The following is a 19067-nucleotide window of genomic DNA, read 5'->3' as shown; positions in this document are numbered from 1 at the left end:
AAGCCATGATTGAGCTTGTGTCAGGAAACAAGTAAGGAAAGAGATGTCTAGATTTGATGATCCCGTACAGTTGTATCTAACCACTGTAGAGATGAAGCTAGAAGAGTATGCACCGGATTGTTAGGATGTGACATTGTATGAGGAGAATCAGTGGGTGAACATAGGTGTCCTGTACAAATAAGCATCTTAGTGGGTGATAATGTTATAAGGAAAAGGAATACTTGATGCAAAAATATAGAAAGGATAGGCCTAGCATGTGGGATGAGTAAATGATTACTACCGTAAGTAGAGATGGGCGAATTAAAAAAAAAATTTGATTTGCTATTAACCCCTTAAGGACCCAGCCAATTTTCACTGTAGGACTTGGCCATTTTTTGAACATCTGACCACTTTCACTTTAAGCATTAATAACTCTGGGATGTTTTTACCTTTCATTCTGATTCCGAGATTGCTTTTTCGTGACATATTCTACTTTATGTTAGTGGTAAAATTTTGTCGACACTTGCATTGTTTCTTGGTAAAAAATTCCAAAATTTGATGAAAAAATGAAAAATTTTGCATTTTTTTTTACTTTGAAGCTCTCTGCTTACAAGGAAAATGAATATTCCAAATAAATTATATTTTGATTCACATATACAATATGTCTACTTTATGTTGGCATCATAAAGTTGACATGTTTTTACTTTTGAAAGACATCAGAGGGTTTCAAAGTACAGCAGTAATTTTCCAATTTTTCACAACATTTTCAAAATTGAAATTTTTCAGGGACCAATTCTGTTTTGAAGTGGATTTGAAGGGTCTTTCTATTAGAAATACCGCACAAATGACCCCATTATAAAAACTTCACCCCTCAAAGTTTTCAAAATGACATTCAAAAGGTTTGTAAACCCTTTAGGTGTTTCACAGGAATAGCAGAAAATTGAAGGAGAAAATTAAAAATCTTAATTTTTTACACTCGCATGTTCTTGTAGACCCAGTTTTTGAATTTTTACAATGGGTAAAAGGAGAGAAATCTTCCTAAAATGTGTAACCCAATTTCTCTCAAGTAAGGAAATACCTCATATGTGTATGTCAAGTGTGTACGCAGTAGGGTGCTCAGAAGGGAAGGAGCGACTGTGGGATTTTGGAGAGTGAGTTTTTCTGAAATGGTTTTCGTGGGTCATGTTGCATTTAGGTAGCCCCTATGGTGCCAGAACAGCAAAAAAAAAAACACATGGCATACTATTTTGGAAACTACACCCCTCAAGGAACGCTACAAGGGGTACATTGAGCCTTAACACCCCACAGGTTGTCACGATGCCGGCTGGCAGGTAGTGGATCCTCTGTGCCAGAGAGGGATTGGCGTGGACCGTGCTAGAGGATCGGTTCTAAGTCACTACTGGTTTTCACCAGAGCCCGCCGCAAAGCGGGATGGTCTTGCTGCGGCGGTAGTGACCAGGTCGTATCCCCTAGCAACGGCTCAACCTCTCTGGCTGCTGAAGATAGGCGCGGTACAAGGGAGTAGACAGAAGCAAGGTCGGACGTAGCAGAAGGTCGGGGCAGGCAGCAAGGATCGTAGTCAGGGGCAACGGCAGAAGGTCTGGAATCACAGGCAAGGAACACACAAGGAACGCTTTCACTGGCACTAGGGCAACAAGATCCGGCGAGGGAGTGAAGGGGAAGTGAGGTGATATAGGGAAGTGCACAGGTGTAAACACTAATTGGAACCACTGCACCAATCAGCGGTGCAGTGGCCCTTTAAATCGCAAAGACCCGGCGCGCGCGCGCCCTAGGGAGCGGGGCCGCGCGCGCCGGGACAGAACTGACGGGGAGCGAGTAAGGTACGGGAGCCGGGGTGCGCATCGCGAGCGGGCGCTACCCGCATCGCGAATCGCATCCCGGCCGGAGGTGGTAACGCAGCGCCCCGGGTCCGTGGAACCGACCGGGGCGCTGCAGTGAGGGAAGTGTAGCGAGCGCTCCGGGGAGGAGCGGGGACCCGGAGCGCTCGGCGTAACAGTACCCCCCCCCTTGGGTCTCCCCCTCTTCTTGGGGCCTGAGAACCTGAGGATCAGACTTTTGTCCAGGATATTGTCCTCAGGTTCCCAGGACCTCTCTTCTGGACCACAACCCTCCCAATCCACTAAAAAAAAAATTCTTCCCCTGACCTTTTTAGAGGCCAAAATCTCTTTGACAGAGAAGATGTCCGAGGAGCCGGAAACAGGAGTGGGAGGAACAGATTTAGGAGAAAAACGGTTGAGGATGAGAGGTTTAAGAAGAGAGACGTGAAAGGCATTAGGGATACGAAGAGAAGGAGGAAGAAGAAGTTTGTAAGAGACAGGATTAATTTGACACAAAACTTTAAAAGGACCAAGATAGCGTGGTCCCAACTTATAGCTCGGGACACGGAAACGGACATATTTAGCGGAGAGCCATACCTTGTCTCCAGGGGAAAAAATGGGAGGAGCTCTTCTTTTCTTATCTGCGAATCTCTTCATGCGAGAAGAAGCCTGTAAGAGAGAATTTTGGGTCTCTTTCCATATGGTGGAAAGATCACGAGAAATTTCATCCACAGCGGGCAGACCAGAGGGCAAGGGGGTAGGGAGGGGGGGAAGAGGGTGACGGCCGTACACCACGAAAAACGGAGATTTGGAGGAAGATTCAGAGATTCTGAAATTATACGAGAATTCGGCCCAAGGTAGAAGATCTGCCCAGTCATCCTGGCGGGAGGAAACAAAATGTCGTAAATAGTCACCCAAGATCTGGTTAATTCTCTCTACTTGTCCATTGGATTGAGGATGGTATGCAGAAGAAAAATTTAATTTAATCTTGAGTTGTTTACAGAGAGCCCTCCAGAATTTAGACACAAATTGGACGCCTCTATCCGAGACGATCTGTGTAGGCAACCCGTGAAGACGAAAAATGTGTACAAAAAATTGTTTAGCCAACTGAGGCGCTGAAGGAAGACCAGGAAGAGGGATGAAATGTGCCATTTTGGAGAATCGATCAACGACCACCCAAATAACAGTGTTGCCATGGGATGGGGGTAAGTCAGTAATAAAATCCATACCAATCAGAGACCAAGGTTGTTCGGGGACAGGTAGAGGATGAAGAAAACCAGCGGGCTTCTGGCGAGGAGTCTTATCCCGGGCACAGATAGTGCAGGCTCGCACAAAGTCCACCACATCAGTCTCTAGAGTCGGCCACCAATAGAAGCGAGAGATGAGTTGCACAGATTTCTTGATGCCCGCATGACCTGCGAGATGGGAGGAGTGACCCCATTTGAGGATCCCAAGGCGTTGGCGTGGAGAAACAAAGGTCTTTCCTGGAGGAGTTTGCCTGATGGAGGCTGGAGAAGTGGAAATCAGGCAGTCAGGAGGAATGATGTATTGAGGAGAGAGTTCAATTTCAGAGGCATCTGAGGAACGAGAGAGAGCATCGGCCCTAATGTTTTTATCAGCAGGCCGAAAGTGAATTTCAAAATTAAATCGGGCAAAGAACAGAGACCACCTGGCCTGACGAGGATTCAGCCGTTGGGCAGACTGGAGGTAGGAGAGGTTCTTGTGATCGGTGTAAATAATAACTGGAAATCTTGATCCCTCCAGCAGATGCCTCCATTCCTCAAGTGCTAATTTAATGGCTAGAAGCTCTCGATCCCCGATGGAGTAGTTCCTCTCCGCCGGAGAGAAGGTCCTGGAAAAAAAACCACAAGTAACAGCATGCCCGGAAGAGTTTTTTTGTAGAAGGACAGCTCCAGCTCCCACTGAGGAGGCATCAACCTCCAATAGGAAGGGTTTAGATGGGTCAGGTCTGGAGAGCACGGGAGCCGAAGAAAAGGCAGACTTGAGTCGTTTAAAGGCGTCTTCCGCTTGAGGAGGCCAAGACTTGGGATCGGCATTTTTTTTTGTTAAAGCCACAATAGGAGCCACAATGGTAGAAAAATGTGGAATAAATTGCCTGTAATAATTGGCGAACCCCAAAAAACGTTGGATGGCACGGAGTCCGGAGGGGCGTGGCCAATCTAAGACGGCAGAGAGTTTATCTGGGTCCATTTGTAGTCCCTGGCCAGAGACCAAGTATCCTAGAAAAGGAAGAGATTGGCATTCAAACAGACATTTCTCTATTTTGGCATAGAGTTGATTATCACGAAGTCTCTGAAGAACCATACGGACATGCTGGCGGTGTTCTTCAAGATTGGCAGAAAAAATCAGGATATCGTCCAGATATACAACAACACAGGAGTATAGTAGATCACGAAAAATTTCATTAACAAAGTCTTGGAAGACGGCAGGGGCGTTGCATAGACCAAAGGGCATGACCAGATACTCAAAGTGTCCATCTCTGGTGTTAAATGCCGTTTTCCATTCATCCCCCTCTCTGATGCGGATGAGATTATAAGCACCTCTTAAGTCCAGTTTGGTAAAAATATGGGCACCTTGGAGACGATCAAAGAGTTCAGAGATGAGGGGTAGGGGGTAGCGGTTCTTAACCGTGATTTTATTAAGACCGCGGTAGTCAATGCAAGGACGTAGAGAGCCATCTTTTTTGGACACAAAGAAAAATCCGGCTCCGGCAGGAGAGGAGGATTTACGGATAAAGCCCTTTTTTAAATTTTCTTGGACGTATTCAGACATGGCAAGAGTCTCTGGGACGGACAGAGGATAGATTCTGCCCCGGGGTGGAGTAGTGCCCGGGAGGAGGTCAATGGGACAATCATAAGGCCTGTGAGGAGGTAGAGTCTCAGCTTGTTTTTTGCAAAAAACGTCCGCAAAGTCCATATAGGCCTTAGGGAGACCGGTTACATGAGGAAGCACAGGGACACGGCAAGGTTTACTGGGAACCGGTTTTAAGCAGTCCTTGGAACAAGAGGGCCCCCAACTCTTGATCTCCCCAGTGGACCAATCCAGGATTGGGGAATGGAGTTGAAGCCAGGGAAGTCCAAGAAGGATTTCAGAAGTGCAATTGGGGAGGACCAACAGTTCAATCCTCTCGTGATGAGATCCGATGCACATTAGAAGGGGCTCCGTGCGGAAACGTATAGTACAGTCCAATCTTTCATTGTTTACACAATTGATGTAGAGGGGTCTGGCGAGACTGGTCACCGGGATGTTGAACCTGTTGACGAGAGAGGCTAAGATGAAATTTCCTGCAGATCCAGAGTCCAGGAAGGCCACAGCAGAGAAGGAGAAGGCAGAGGCAGACATCCGCACAGGCACAGTAAGACGTGGAGAAGCAGAGTAGACATCAAGGACTGTCTCACCTTTGTGCGGAGTCAGCGGACGTCTTTCCAGGCGGGGAGGACGGATAGGACAATCCTTCAGGAAGTGTTCGGTACTAGCACAGTACAGGCAGAGATTCTCCATGCGGCGTCGTGTCCTCTCTTGGGGTGTCAGGCGAGACCGGTCGACCTGCATAGCCTCCACGGCGGGAGGCACAGGAACAGATTGCAGGGGACCAGAGGAGAGAGGAGCCGGGGAGAAGAAACGCCTCGTGCGAACAGAGTCCATATCCTGGCGGAGCTCCTGACGCCGTTCGGAAAAACGCATGTCAATGCGAGTGGCAAGATGGATGAGTTCATGTAGGTTAGCAGGGATTTCTCGTGCGGCCAGAACATCTTTAATGTTGCTGGATAGGCCTTTTTTAAAGGTCGCGCAGAGTGCCTCATTATTCCAGGATAATTCTGAAGCAAGGGTACGGAACTGTACGGCATACTCGCCAACGGAAGAATTACCCTGGACCAGGTTCAACAGGGCAGTCTCAGCAGAAGAGGCTCGGGCAGGTTCCTCAAAGACACTTCGAATTTCCGAGAAGAAGGAGTGTACAGAGGCAGTGACGGGGTCATTGCGGTCCCAGAGCGGTGTGGCCCAAGCCAGGGCTTTTCCAGACAGCAGGCTGACTACGAAAGCCACCTTAGACCTTTCAGTGGGGAACTGGTCCGACATCATCTCCAAGTGTAATGAACATTGGGAAAGAAAGCCACGGCAAAACTTAGAGTCCCCATCAAATTTATCCGGCAAGGATAGTCGTATTCCAGAAGCGGCCACTCGCTGCGGAGGAGGTACAGGAGCTGGCGGAGGAGATGATTGCTGGAGCTGTGGTAGTAACTGTTGTAGCATAACAGTCAGTTGAGACAGCTGTTGGCCTTGTTGCGCAATCTGTTGTGACTGCTGGGCGACCACCGTGGTGAGGTCAGCGACAACTGGCAGAGGAACTTCAGCGGGATCCATGGCCGGATCTACTGTCACGATGCCGGCTGGCAGGTAGTGGATCCTCTGTGCCAGAGAGGGATTGGCGTGGACCGTGCTAGAGGATCGGTTCTAAGTCACTACTGGTTTTCACCAGAGCCCGCCGCAAAGCGGGATGGTCTTGCTGCGGCGGTAGTGACCAGGTCGTATCCCCTAGCAACGGCTCAACCTCTCTGGCTGCTGAAGATAGGCGCGGTACAAGGGAGTAGACAGAAGCAAGGTCGGACGTAGCAGAAGGTCGGGGCAGGCAGCAAGGATCGTAGTCAGGGGCAACGGCAGAAGGTCTGGAATCACAGGCAAGGAACACACAAGGAACGCTTTCACTGGCACTAGGGCAACAAGATCCGGCGAGGGAGTGAAGGGGAAGTGAGGTGATATAGGGAAGTGCACAGGTGTAAACACTAATTGGAACCACTGCACCAATCAGCGGTGCAGTGGCCCTTTAAATCGCAAAGACCCGGCGCGCGCGCGCCCTAGGGAGCGGGGCCGCGCGCGCCGGGACAGAACTGACGGGGAGCGAGTAAGGTACGGGAGCCGGGGTGCGCATCGCGAGCGGGCGCTACCCGCATCGCGAATCGCATCCCGGCCGGAGGTGGTAACGCAGCGCCCCGGGTCCGTGGAACCGACCGGGGCGCTGCAGTGAGGGAAGTGTAGCGAGCGCTCCGGGGAGGAGCGGGGACCCGGAGCGCTCGGCGTAACACAGGTGTTTCACAACTTTTTGTTAAAGTTGGATGTGTAAATGATTTTTTTTTCACTAAAATGCTAGTTTTCCCCCCAATTTTTTTACAAGGGATAATAGGACAAAATGCCCCCCGAAAATTGTAACCCCCATCTCTTCTGAGTATGGAAATACCCCCTGTGTGGATGTCAAGTGCTCTGCTGGCGCACTACAATGCTCAGAAGAGGAGTCACATTTGGATTTTGAAAAGCAAATTTTGCTGAAATGGTTTTTGGAGGGCATGTTGCATTTAGGAAGCCCCTATGGTGCCAGGACAGCAAAAAAAAACAAAAACACATCGCATACTATTTTGGATACTACACCCCTCAAGGAACGCAACAAGGGGTACAGTGAGCCTTAACACCTCACAGGTGTTTGACGACTTTTTGTTAAAGTCGGATGTGTAAATGAAAAAAAAAATGCTGTTTCCCCCCCAAATTTTACATTTTTACAAGGGGTAATAGGAGAAAATGACCCCCAAAATTTGTAACCACATTTCTTTTGAGTATGGAAATACCCAATGTGGGGATGTCAAGTGCTCTGCTGGCGCACTACAATGCTCAGAAGGGGAGGAGCGCCATTGATCTTTTGGAGACAGAATTTGGTTGGAATAGAGGTCGGGGGCCATGTGCGTTTACAAAGCCCCCCGTGGTGCCAGAACAGTGGAACCCCCCCCCCCCACATGTAACCCCATTTTGGAAACGACACCCCTCACAGAATTTAATAAGGGGTGCAGTGAGTATTTACACCCCACTGGCGTTTGACAGATCTTTGGAACAGTGGGCTGTGCAAATGAAAAATAAAATTTTTCATTTTCACGGACCACTGCTCCAAAAATCTGTCAGACACCTGTGGGGCGTAAATGCTCATTGTACCCCTTATTACATTACGTGAGGGGTGTAGTTTCCAAAATGGGTCATATGGGGGGGTTACATTGTTCTGGCACTATGGGGGCTTTGTAAACACACGTGGCCTTCAATTCCGGGCAAATTTTCTCTTCAAAATCCCAATGGCGCTCCTTCTCTTCTGAGCATTGTAGTGCGCCAGCAGAGCACTTTACATCCGTATATGGGGTATGTTCTTACTCAGAAGAAATGGGGTTACAAATTTTGGGGGGCTTTTTTTCCCATTTTCCATGTGAAAATGAAAAATTTTATGGTAACACCAGCATTTTAGTGAAATTTTTTTTTTTCATTTTTCCATCCAATTTTGAAGAATTTTCATTAAACACCTGTGGGGTGTTCAGGCTCCCTATACCCCTTGTTACGTTCCGTGAGGGGTGTAGTTTCCAAAATGGGGTCACATGTGGGTATTTCTTTTTTTTGCGTTTATGGCAGGACCACTGTAAAATCAGCTACCCCTGTGCAAATCACCAATTTAGACTTCAAATGTACATGGTGCGCTCTCACTCCTGAGCCATGTTGTGCGCCCGCAGAGCATTTTACGCCCACATCTGGGGTATTTCCGTGCTCAGGAGAAATTGCGTTACAAATTTTGGGGCCTTTTTTTCCTTTTAACACTTGTGAAAATAAAAAGTACGGGGCAACACCAGCATGTCAGTGTAAAATGTTTAATTTTTTTACACTAACAGGCTGGTGTAGCCCCCAACTTTTCCTTTTCATAAGGAGTAAAAGAAGAAAAAAAAAACAAAATTTGTAGTGCAATTTCTTCCGGGTATGGAAATACCCCATATGTGGCCCTAAACTGTTTCCTTGAAATGCGACAGGGTCTGAAGTGAGAGAGCGCCATACACATTTGAGGACTAAATTAGGGGTTGCATAGGGGTGGACATAGGGGTATTCTACGCCAGTGATTCCCAAACAGGGTGCCTCCAGCTGTTGCTAAACTCCCAGCATGCCTGGACAGTCAGTGGCTGTCCGGAAATGCTGGGCGTTGTTGTTTTGAAACAGCTGGAGGCTCCGTTTTGGAAACATTGCTGTACAATAAGTTTTTCATTTTTATTGAGGGGACAGTGTAAGGGGGTTTACATTTAGTGTTTTACCCTTTATTTTGTGTTAGTGTAGTGTAGTGTTTTTAGGGTACATTCACACTGGCAGAGGTTTACAGTGAGCTTCCTGCTAGAAATTTGCGCTGCGGCGAAAAATTTGCCGCAGCTCATACTTGAAGCAGGAAACTTACTGTAAACCTGTAAACCTGTAAAACTGTGCAGTGGTCTCTAAACTGTAGACCTCCAGCTGTTGCAAAACTGCAAGTCCCAGCATGCCCAAACAGCTGTCTAGGCATGCTGGGAGTTGTAGTTTTGCAACATCTGGAGGGCTACAGTCTCAGACTGTAACCCTCCAGATGTTGCTAGGCTTCCGTCGGATCCAGGGAGCCGTCCTCTTCTGCTGCACGACATCGCAGGCCGCGCCGATCACCGCAGCCGATCCTGTCCCGCATCCTCCACTAATGGTTATGTGGATCTTCGGTGCCGGTCCTCCGTCGTTTCCCCATCCTGCCTCTCCTATTGTGGGTGGGCAGAACGGGGAAAACAAAAGTTAACCCCCCCCCCGTCCCTGATCTGCTATTGGTGGTTGCGTCTAGACCACCAATAGCGGGAATAGGAGGGGTGGCACCCCTGCCACCTCACTCATATCCCTTCAGGGGGATCGTGGGTGTCTTAGACAACCGTGATTCCCCTTATATTCTGGGTCACCGGGTCACCATAGACCCATATGACACGGAATCGTCACAAATCGCAAGTGTGAATTCACTTGCGAATTGCGCCGATCGCCGACAAGGGGGGGGTCTGTTGACCCCCCTGGGCATTTGCGCGGGGTGCCTGCTGATTGATATCAGCAGTCACCCCGGTCCGGTACCCGCGTACAGGTATGCCCTTGGTCCTTAAGACCTGTCCGGGTTAAAAAAAACGGCTATTTCTGGCCTACAGAGATCCTCAATAGAGGTGTAGAACACCTTGCCTTGCCGTAACACACATTGGTAGTGTGCTGTGTTAGTGAAATAATACTGTTATTCAGTATGACATGCAGATTAGAGGCATCGCTATTAGAATCACTGTGGCACAATGACAGAAGCAGAGGTGGCATCAGTATGAAGAGACCATATAGTGGCTGAATGACACAGTGTGGAGGTGGCGGCAGCATGAGGAGACCATATAGTGGCTGAATGACCCAGCATGGAGGTGGCAACAGGCTGACGAGACCATAGGGCCTCACAATTGAAAAGATTAAAGATATTTTTTAACATTTAAATTGAAGATTTCAAATAGATGAACCTAAAAAGTTGTATTTAATGTGCCAGCAGCATGAGGAGACCACATGGCAGCAAAGGGACACAGCCTGGAGGTGGCAGCAGCATAAAGAGACCATAATCTGGCAGAATGACACAGCCTGGAGTTGGCAACAGCAAGTGGAGACCATATAGTGGCTTAATGACACAGCATGGAGTTGGCGGCAGCATGGGGAGACCATATAGTGGCTGAATGACACAGTCTGGAGGTGGTGGAAGCATGAGGAGACCATATAGTGGCTGAATGACACAGCCTGGAGTTGGCTGCAGCAAGAGGAGACCATATAGTGGCTGAATGACACAGCTTGGAGTTGGAGGCAGCAAGAAGAGACCATATAGTGGCTGAATGACACAGCCTGGAACTGGCATCAGAATGAGGAAAACATATGGAGGCAAAATGAGACAGCCTGAATGTGGCATCAGCATAAGGAGAACGTATGGTGGCAGTATGAGACAGCCTGGAGCTGGCATCAGCATGAGGAGAACATTTGGTGGCAGAATGAGACAGCCTGGAGGTGGCGGCAGCATGAGGAGAACATACGGTGGCAGTATGAAACAGCCTGTAGCTGGCATCAGCATGAGGAGAAAATATGGTGGCAGAATGAGACAGCCTGGAGGTGGCATGAGCATGAGGAGAACATATGGAGGCAGAATGAGACAGCCTGGAGGTGGCATCAGCATGAGGAGAACATATGGTGGCAGTACGACACAGCCTGGAGCTTATATTAGCATGAAGAGAACATATGGTGGCAGAATGAAACAGCCTGGAGGTGAAGCTGGCATCAGCATGAGGAGAACATATGGTGGCAAAATGAGACAGCCTGGAGCTGGAATCAGCATGAGGAGAAAATATGGTGGCAGTATGAGACACCCTGAAGCTGGCATCAGCATGAGGAGAACAAATGGTGGCAGAATGAGACAGCTTGGAGGTGGCATCAGCAGCATCAGGAGTCCTGAAAGTGACCCAGTTACAGAGTGGGGCAGTGGGTGGCAATACCAGTACCCGGTGACGAAGGTGGGTGAAAAAAGGAGAGCTTGGCATCACATGTGTGGCATCAGGTGGGTGGCAGGATCAGAATAGTAGCTGAGGCAGGTAGGCAGAAGAGAACAGTCTAATTTGTAGTTAGTGTGCACAAGTAAGTATTGGGGATATGCATTACATAAAATGTAGCTTTTAATAATATTCTTAGGATAAAATATATGTACCCAAAATTTTTATTTTACCAAAGGAAAAGCGTGCAAAAAACACCATGCGCCACCTACACCACCAAGTATTTATGTGATGCAAAGACCTCTAAAAGGTTTAAGGGAACAACGTATGGTCCATTGTAACAGGTGGGGTAAAAACTTCCCCTGTAAGGCCCTACTCTCGCACTATTAATTCTCTTCTTGGAAAGTGTTACTCGCCCTAAAAAGGGCAGCCCCACACAGAAACCTCTCCCTATTTCCATTTACAAACACTGCCATTTCCCAGGGTTTTTAGGTGGAAATAGGGATTGATTCCTGTGTGGGGCTGCCCTTTTAAGACGAGTAACCAGGGCTCAAGCTTTGCAGGAACGCATGGGAACGGAGTTCCTGCACTTTTCCATAGCAGGAACACTGTTCCCATTGGAAGGTGTCCTGCAGGACCAGCCTTTGGGGAGAATGCTTGGGTGAGTTCACACACTTTTTTTTCCAAGGACTTGACCCCTGCAAGTAAAACTTTCCTTGAAAAGGTGGAAGTGAACAACAAATTGTCCATTGTAGCAGGTGGGGGTAAAATCTTCCCCTGTAAGTCCCTACTCTCGCCCTATTAATTCCCTTCTTGGCAAGTGTTACTCTCCCTAAAAAGGGCGGCCCCACATAGGAAACTCTACCTATTTCCACCTAGAAACCCTGGAATATGGCAGTGTTTGTAGGTGGAAATAGGGAATGTCCCATTTGGTGGAGGATGTGGGCAAATCGTTGCTAGGAGCAACCAGTGGTCGAGTTGCAGTGAAGTTGTTGCCAAGAGAAAATTACCATGCATGTTGCAAGGGTGTACTCTTTCTCAGAGAGGAGACAGTGGGACGAGCCCAGCTGTGGAGTACAAGAGCAGGACTGAGCCTGTGGTGAAGTTGTTGCTAGGGGCAACTGATCACATCAAGCGGGCGCTCTTTCTCAAGTAAGGAGACAGGTGGACAGGCCACCTGCAGAGTGCAAATGAAGTTTGAGACTGTGTATAAAGGCGTTGCTAGGGGGCAACGGAAAATGTTGTTGGCAGGACTGTGCTGTGTTTGCAAGGCTTGAAGTGTTGCAAGATGGATGTTCTGATAAGTGTTGTATTGCAGACTGCTGCAGCGCAAGAGGAAGCAACCTTTGCAGAGTTTGAAAGGATTGCTACGCATGAGGCATGGCCCAAGACACACTGGGGAAACTTGGTGTTTGGATTCGTTGGAGGAGAGGCCCAAAAAGTTCATTGTGAACTGGATCCAAAGATCTTACGGGACTATGAGAAAGTCAAGACAGAGATCTTGACTCAAGTGGGAGTAAGCCAAGCTGCAAGACTACAGTGTGCACTGGAGCCTAACAGTGAGGCTGGAGTTAAAGTTGCAGAGCTACTTAAAGAGCAAGTGGAGCAATGTTCTGCAGCAGAGAGGTGTCCAGCTCCAGCCCTTAACTGACTGGACGGTTATGGGGGCCATGTTTAGAGACTATGAGACTGTACATAAGAATGATGGGACTGTGCATAAAAATGCTGAGTCGGAGGGTGGTGTTTCCCTATTTGACTGTGTGAACAGTGTTCAAGGTGGTAGCAACTTATGTCCAGTTGCAAAATCATGTGAGGGTGGGGAACCCCTCATAAAGACTGATGAGACTGTTCACACTGTGCAGATCGGATTAAAAAAATCTGGTGAACAGAAATTGTTGAATGCAGGACTGGGAGAAAATTTAACAAAACAGACTTTTACTGAGTTAGGTCCTAGTGCTATGAACTGTCCTGTAAATTTTGAACATGTGCAATCTGATACTGTTTTTGTTGAAAAACTTAGTTGTGTTCAGATATAAAGAATACTGTTGCCACCTCTGAAAGGACAAAAGAAAACTTGTGTGAGCTGGCAGTAGAAGTTAAAAAGATGATGGTTTTGTTAGAACCGAAACTTGTAATAAGTCTGGTAAAGTCCAGCAGCAGAAAGCCAGACCCCACAATAATGTCTATGCAGGCCGGTATTTGGAGTTATAAAACGGTTAATGTCTGTATTTCTACTCCCTATGGTACCGTGAGTCACAAGGCTGCAATAGAGCCCTCCTTGGAGTATGATGTAGTACTGGGGACGGATTTTCAATTTTTTCAGCAATTATGGGAAGACTGTCAGGTGACTAGAGCAGGTACACCTGATAGGCTCATAACACTTGACTTGCACCACACACTAGTGGAGAGTTACTCAGCAGAGGCTGAGGATGGGGAGTGTCAGCAGTCACTAGATATATGTCAGATGAGGGTCTGCCAGACTGCTGAGGGAGCAGAAGACCAGACCGTGAGTCAAGTCCAAGAGGATCCAGAGACTCAAGTGACAAGTGTGCCTCTGACTGAATCAGAATCTTCAGTAAAACCAGAAATGGATAAGGTACGGGAACATGGGTTCCATCCGCCAGCTGAAGATGAGCCCAAGGTGGGGCTAGAGTTGCGCTGTCACCTGGAAGAAGTGAATGAGACTGAGAAAGAGGAAGCTATGCTGAACCTTGTGTATAAAGATGTGCCAAAAGGGGGTTGAAATTGCGCTGTCATCTGGAAGAGGTGACCGGAAAAGAAGCTACAGAGATGTCTGTGGATAATACAGAAGTACTGAAAAGAGTACATGTGGAGCTGGGGGCTGCGCTTACTGAGTCCTGAGTGAAGGAGATGTGACGTCTGGACCAGAGATGGATCGTGACCAGGAAGGTCGAACCACTGGACCAGATGTTGTTGCAGACCCCGGAGCCCTAGACCTTTCTGCTGGGCAGCGAAGAGACGGTGTTGAAGTGAAAGAGAAGTCTGCCAGTGAGCACAGAGACAGTCCAGAGAGACTGTCCGGGAACTACCCTGAAGCCCAAGTGGCCAAGACCCTTGAAAAGGGGGAGACTACTCCTAAAGGTGAAGAGTCTGAACGAGTTGATTTGAAGGAAGAGACAGGCCAAGGACAGGTAACTGTCAGAGGACAAGATAATGTCTCAAGGTTCAGCAGCGAGAGTAAGGAGACCGCTGTAAGTAAGAGATCTCGTAAAAAACGAACTGGTCTTGGTAAAAAAAAGGGAGCAGATCCAGAACTTTGAAGAAAACTTACAAATGGTCTCTGCTAAATTGTCGCAAAAGGAAGAAGAGGTTCATCACCTGACAGAGGAGAAAGAAAAAATGCTTGCAGACTTGAAAAAGAGCAGGAAGCGAAGCTACAGCTGCAGAAAGATATGAAGCGCCACAAAAGTGAATGGGCAGCTCTGCAGGATGAACTGTCCCGCTCCCAGGGTCTTGTGACCAGCAAGGAGAGAGAATTGGAGAGTCTGGCCAAGCAGATCTCATTCAAGGAAGAAGAAGTGAATGTCCTGTGTGGGGCATATCTGGCTCTACAAAGTGATCACAAGGCTAGGTTGGTCGCAATGGAAGAGCTGGAGAAGGTGGTAATGGCTCATAAGGTGCAGAGCCTGGAGGCGCAGAAAGAAGCGCACATTAAGTCTCACACAGCTGCCTTGGATTCACTGGGTACTCAGCTCTCTGAACAAGAGGCTCAGCTAAAAGTCTATGTGCAGAAAGTGTCCAAGATGGCGCAGCTGAATAAAGACAATGAGCAGATGAGAGGAAAACTGCTGTCCCTGGAGGATACTGTCAAAAACTTGACAGAATTGCTGGAAAGTGAGAAGTTGAACTCTGCTAAGCTCAAGAGTGAGCAGCAGAAATGTTTAAAGCTAGAAGGGGAGATGAAGGTCCTAAAAGAAAGCAGAGACAAAGCTGTAGTAGAACTGGCTAAAGAGAGGTTAAAAGTGTCTCAGATGGAAACTGAGGCCAAAGCCACAGCCGTCTGTGTAAAAGAAAAACTGCTTGTGGGACAAAAGCTACTGGAGACAGGGATGCTTTCTCTAAAAGTCGCGGAGTCTGAACAATGGACGCAAGAAACAGTAGAGTCTGAAGGCCATGAGGTGAAACCATATGGGAAGTCCTCTGAAGCTGAGACTGAGGTGAAACCATATGGGAAGTCCTCTGAAGCTGCAGAGATATTGACATTGGATGGTGAAAATGCTGAGGCAGATAAGTTCTCTGAGGCAGATGTTAAACCAGAGATAACTGCAGAAGTTGCAAGTAAAGTCAGTGACACATCTGAAGGTGCAGGTGAAAAAAGGCTTAAAGGCCCCAAGAGTTCTCAGCTTGCAGATGAGCCTGTGAAGGTCGGTGTCCCGAAAGAAAGGGCTAATAAGAAAACAGAGTCCTTAAAAAGAGGTCACTGTGATAGAAGACTGGGTCGTGGTAGAATCCCTGAGAGGCGCTGGATTAGTTCCAGAAAACACCGGAAGTAAGTCCACAGAAGTAGGAGAAGAGTCCGTCTCAAGGAGAAGACGGACAGGTGCATTAAAGGGAAGCCTCCTGAAATTGTGGAGGATGTCTTAGAAGTCCTGCAAATGGGTGATACAGGCTCGGTTAGCCACCAGCAAAGTTCGGGCGATGGTCATACCGTTGACAGAAGAAGACAAAGGCCTGGAGCATCTGCCTTGTCCACACCTAGTGTCCAGAGCACTGCACAGACCAAGATGAAGAACCTGGTGTTGGAAAGGTGTGACATGAATGGAGCTTTTTACAAGGAATTTGTCAAAGGTGACCAAAAGTCTTGTGCTCGGTGGCTGATGAAAGTACGAATGAAAGAAGGGTGCACCATTGAAGTGGTGCAGATAACATCTGCTGATGAAGGAAGCCAAGTGCCTCAAAACCTGTTGGACGGAGTTGTTCAAGGAAAAGGAAAGGCAGTTGGACTCTGCCTTTTGAATAAAAGTGCTCCTTCCTGGTGGTCTGAGCAGGGGGGGGGGAATATGTGGTAGTGTGGCAAGGAAAGGGTGTATTTCCCTTGCTAACTCTGGAGAATCCACCTGTGGCCTGATTAATGAGGTATCAGGAAGGGGAAGTGTGTTTAAAAGGAAAGGAAACAGAATAGTTGGGTCTTTCCCTGGGAAACAGCATGTTGCTGTAGGGGGAGACACTCGGGCCCTGTTGAGGAAGCACACAGCTGGAATCTGTGAGTGGCCCCAAGTGACAGTGTGAACTGTGAGTAAAACAGGTTGCAGGGGCACATGTTTTATGCTGGCTGAGGGTAGCTCACCAGCAAGGTAAACAAGTTTTTAGGCAATAATAAGGGACAATTACCTTTCCCAACTCGTGCAGAACACAACAAGAGTGTGTGTGTGTGTGGGGGGGGGGGGGGGGGGGGAACAAACGTGTTAGAAATAGGAGAAAACCAATATGGTTAACCAAAACAGTTAAGGATGCAATAAATGAGGAAAGCATTTGGACTACTTAAACAAGAAAGTATTGCGGAGGACTTAAAAGATTATAAAGAGAAGAATACATAAAATAAAAGAATACACAAAAATAAAATTAGCAAAAATGTGAACACAGAGAAGGATTGCAATAGAAAGTAAAAATGACCCCAAAATATTCTTCACCTACATAAATAATAAAAAAAATTTAAACTGGGGATGTTGGCATCCTGAGAAATAATATGGGTGTAATGGTGGAATAGGATGAGGAAAAGGCCAATCTACTAAATGCCTTCTTCTCTACTGCATTTACAAAGGAAAATGAAATGACGAATCACATGAGTAGGGATAATGTAAATTCTACTGATGATCTCATCTATTTAAACCAAGAAGAAGTACGGCACTGCCTTAATATCATTAAAACACACAAATCACAGGGTCCAGATGGAATCCATCCCATGCTATACCGTGCTAAACAGACCCTTATTCCTTATATTAAAAGATTCTATTATGACAGGGATTGTTCCACAGGATTGGCGCTTAGCAAATGTGGTACTGATATTCAAAAAGGGAAATGGGGTCAAAAAGGGAAACTGGGAACTATAGGCCTGTAAGTATAACATTTTTTTTAAGAGCCGAGGCAAGTGCTCTCTATCACCCAAAGTGCAAGAAAAAGTTCAAACGTGTCACACACAAAAAAAAAACGTGCACCAAGGATGTGGTCTATCGCTAAGCCCTTCTCCAACAGGAGAGAGGCCCCCCAACAAACCTACCCTTCACCTTCGGGCCAAAAGGTACCTGCAAGGATCCAGGTTCGATGCCCCTTTTCGCCAAAGCTACTAAGGGGCCGAAAATGCTCCTGGCTTCAACCTAGGTGTTAACCAATGTATCAGCCAAGGAGCCGTATACTGATGGCATCTTGACCGAAGCCAAGATGGCCAGGGGTTGCAAAGAGGTGAGGAACCTAATGGCCACACACACCTCCCCTAGACCGCCAGGAGGGACACCCAGAAGGGCTACCACATCCTGACAATCCTGTGTACAAAAACAGACACATAAAAGTGGCACAGTGACAAACAAAAAAATAATAAATAAGTGGACAGGAAACAGGTCACATCAGGGCAGCCGTCAAGCTGATTCCTCAGAACCAGCCCCGGAATGCCCCGGTAAACCTGCCCCCTCCATGCAGCATCCATCCTACATCAATGGCCAAAGACTAAACCACTGATAAGAACAGATACAACACTTGATCTTAGCCAAAAGTCCGAGAAGTGATGTAAGTATAACATCTGTTGTGGGTAAGATTTTTGAGGGATTTCTGAGAGATGACATTCTGGAGTATCTCAATGAAATACCCTAATAACATAGCACCAACATGGGTTTATGCAGGATCGGTCCTGTCAGACTAATCGGATCAGCTTCTACGAGATTGTCAATTATAGATTTGACTGGGGTGAAGCTGTGGATGTTGTATATCGTGACTTTCTTAAAGGGGTATTCCAGGCAAAACCTTTTTTTATATATATCAACTGGCTCCGGAAAGTTAAACAGATTTGTAAATGACTTCTATTAAAAAAATCTTAATCCTTCCAATAGTTATTAGCTTCTGAAGTTTTCTGTCTAACTGCTCAATGATGATGTCACGTCCCGGGAGCTGTGCATGATGGGAGAATATCCCCATAGGAACTGCACAGCTCCCGGGACGTGAGTCATCAGGGAGCAGTTAGACAGAACACAACAACTCAACTTCAGACGCTAATAACTATTGGAAGGATTAAGATTTTTTAATAGAAGTAATTTACAAATCTGTTTAACTTTCCGGAGCCAGTTGATATATAAAAAAAAGTTTTGGCCTGGAATACCCCTTTAAGGCATTTGATACTGTGCCGCACAAAAGGTTAGTACATAAAATAAGTATACTGGTACTAGGGGAGGATATACAGTATGCAAATAGGTTAGCAACCGGCTCTGTGATAGGAAGCAGAGGGTGGGGATCAATGGAACTTAATCTGGTTGGGTGACAGGGGTCAGTACTGGGTCCACTTCTTTTCAGTTTGTTTATTAATGACCTTGTAGAGGGATTACAGAGTAGAATTTTTATATTTGCAGATTAAACTAAACTGGGTAAGGTGATCACCACAGAGGAGGATAACATAATATTGCATAGGGATCTGGGGAAGCTGGAGGTTTAGGCACAGACATGGCAAATTAAGTTTATGTAGATAAATGTAAAATGACGCACTTGGGCCATAAAAACAACATGTACAATTATGTGCTCAATAATAAAACATTTAGTAAAACTCATACCAACTCAACTTTAGTGATCAGTGACAGGCAGAGGCTGCCAAGGCTAAAAAATTTAATGGGATGTATCAAGAGAGGCATAGAGGCTTGTGACAGGGGAATGGGTTTGCCTCTGTATA

General features: G+C 47.1%; 1 protein-coding gene and 1 pseudogene across 7 annotated transcripts in view; both read right to left on the bottom strand.

Annotated features, from left to right (window-relative positions):
• JAK3 (Janus kinase 3) overlaps positions 1-19067 on the bottom strand; it is a 264164-nt gene that overhangs the window by 127855 nt on the left and 117242 nt on the right. The gene's annotated exons all lie outside the window — the stretch shown is intronic.
• On the bottom strand, positions 17701-17920 carry LOC130344215 (U2 spliceosomal RNA; annotated as a pseudogene).

This window comes from Hyla sarda, chromosome 1 (genome assembly GCF_029499605.1).
Source record: "Hyla sarda isolate aHylSar1 chromosome 1, aHylSar1.hap1, whole genome shotgun sequence".
Classification (NCBI taxonomy): Eukaryota; Metazoa; Chordata; class Amphibia; order Anura; family Hylidae; genus Hyla; species Hyla sarda.
Note: the sequence above shows the minus strand (reverse complement) of the source record. Positions and strands in the feature narration are given on the sequence as shown.